The sequence below is a fragment of the Tupaia chinensis genome, unplaced genomic scaffold (assembly GCF_000334495.1).
Source record: "Tupaia chinensis unplaced genomic scaffold, TupChi_1.0 Scaffold145441_1, whole genome shotgun sequence".
NCBI lineage: Eukaryota > Metazoa > Chordata > Mammalia > Scandentia > Tupaiidae > Tupaia > Tupaia belangeri.
The window spans coordinates 224,363-227,207 of NW_006205300.1; positions in this window are offsets into that span (position 1 = coordinate 224,363).

Here is a 2,845-nt window from a genome sequence, read left to right on the forward strand (position 1 = left end):
ATTCATTGTAAACAACATTTTAAAACAAAAATCTAAATGTCTTAGAATATTCCTGGGGAAGAAAAAGTAACTTAAAGTTCTGTCAGCTACCTCAGAATATTTAAATCTTACATCTAAGAGCCTAAGAAATCACCTTATGCAACTTTCTCACATTTGAGATGAGGCTGGGAGGGACAGGAACATTTTTGGCTGATTATCTAAACCTGCCAATAAATATTCAGCTAGAGAACTCTAATGTTTTTTAAAAGCTGGTAGACAACCAACTTAAAAAGGCTCTGTTCATTTAGTAGCCACTAACCACATCACTATTAAACCCCTGAAACATTTCTAGTCCAAAAGTGTTGTGTGTTGAAACTTCAAAATATGTTCTGAATTTCAAGGACTTAGTACCCAAAAAAGAGCAATGGCTCTCATGCTATCTGGTTATTTAATGAAGCCCACTCAAGTGATTATGTAATGCTCAGAACACCCACACAGGCAAAGAGTATGTAATGCCAAGGCCTTCTTTAGTCCTGAGGTCACATGAGGCAATGCTGACAACCCATTACTGGGAATCCAAATTCTTGTATTCTCATTTAGACAAGGAAATACCATTTGCAATTAATATTCTGGAAAGTACTCTTTACAGTCTAAACAATAGTTTCTCAGGCTGTTAAAATACTAAATGATTAAAACGCATGCTGGTCATGGATGGCAAACCTACTTTCCAATTCATAAAGACTGAAGTGAGGGGAACATGTTCCAGCAAATACATTCAAGCTTTTAACACTCTTTGGAGAAGAGCAGGGCTATAAATGAGAAAAATACCTTTTCGGAAAAATTACTTTTGAATTTTTGACCCTCACCCTCCCAAAGATATTTTGCAGAAATAATTCATTTACACAGCTGAAGAAACACATCATTTCATGCAACACATGATCATGTTTTCTTTTTAAAAATTCTCACCACCACCTACTAATGTGATTTTATGACCTAATAACTTCACAACTACAGTTTAGAAAAGTAGTTTAATGTGAGTAAATCTCACAATGAGTAAAGATTTTACTTACTACCTTAGTTATTAAGAAGTACACAGTATTTCATGCACTGTACTCTAAATCAAGAAATTATCTAAAGCTAACAGACACAAAATGCCCTTAAGTAAACATTTCAGACCAACTTGTTGAATACTGAAGTCTCAACTCAGATTACAAATTTTCCCTTTTTTAAAAAAAATTATTCGTTTATTTATTTATTTTTCACGAGTTTGCCAGAAAGCAAGCCACCAGGTCCAGGACCAGAACCGAGGTTGCCCATGTGTTAATTCCAGCGCGCCTCAACCACCACGCCACCTGCTGGCCCCTCCAAACTTTCTTTTTTAAGATGGTTATTTTGTTTCCCTCCACTTTTTTGGACTAAAAAAATGTTGTCTCTCCATTCAACATATCTTCAATGGGTCTGGGGAGGGTACAGAGACTGTTTCAACATAAAGAAAAATACCCTCTAGCTGTCACTGCAATATAACCATCAAAAAGTCTTAAATATTCCCCTGGCACCATCCATAATTTTACCAAGTGACACATTTTAAAATGATGTTTAACTGCATTTAGAGATGATGTCCAGACATTCGTCTACTTGCTAAAACCTAAGTTTCAAATTAAAATTTTAACGATTGTGCATAATAATCAAACATCTACATAAAACTTTAACTCCCAAGTTTTTATTTCGTTACCTACACATGCTCCCTGAACATACCGTAGATGAAACCAGACTGCCTTATAGCAGAAAAATCTTGACAAAAACAACTTTTCACATAAAATTACACATAAATTGAGAAGTTTACATTCAATTTTCTTTTACTACTGAATGATTTTCAGGCCAATAGAAGTAACTGGAGGGAAATATTAATGTTGTTTTGGCTTCAGGAACTGAGTGCCAAGTAAGCAATGTTTATCAATAAAGTTTACAATTTTCAACTAGTCTATTTACCTCAAGCTAGTAATACTCCCTTGTCTACGATGCCTTATTTGCCAACCCTCTCAGGAGTAAGTCCATTTTCTTAACCGAGAAAGCGAGAAGAAACGCACACACCCTCACCTGTTTCACAGACCCCACTGTAAAAAGTTGGAAGACTGAAGGGCCCTATTGGCCAAGGACATAAAGGTTACCACACTCCTCACACGAGAGCCTGCAGGGAAGTTTATTAACCAGCCTTGAGAGAGGCACTCGGTTCGGGGAGTTCACAGCGTCCAGTCAAAAGGTGAACGCTGTTTCCGGTGACAAGCAACCGCAAAGCTACAAGCTCCAAACCCCAGGATAAAATTTCCTCCCGCCCTCGCGTTCCCCTCCCCCTCGCCAAGGACGGCTGCCGCAGCAGACCTTCGCTGCAGCTGCTCCAGGACCGGAGGCTGTTCTTGGCCCAGCGAAGCGGGGCAGGGAGCCAGCTCGGGCTCTCCCGCCGACCGCGCCCGCGCCTTCCCGCCCGGTCCCTCCCCCCTCACTTCCTACCTTCCCTCCTTCATCCCAACCCCCAAGGCCAAGGTCTCCCCGGCCCACAAACCTGATAGCGGAAGTGACGTCAGAGGGCCCTGGCGGAGACCGTAGCCAGTCACGCCCCAGCGGAAGGCGGCACAGGCCAACAGCAGCCAGCCGGGGGGCGGGACTTCCGCCCGCCCCAAGTTTGATTGAAGCAGGGGGAGGGGCGAGGTAAGGAATGTGAAGAATGACCCCCTCCCCCGCTCCGTCGGTGAGGAGAGCGGGAAGCGAAGGGGGCTGGGGCCAACCCTGAGGCGGCCACGCGGCACCCCTCCCCCGCCCAGGAAGCCCTCAGCCAACCGGACACCCTGGGGCGATGCACCCGCTAGCG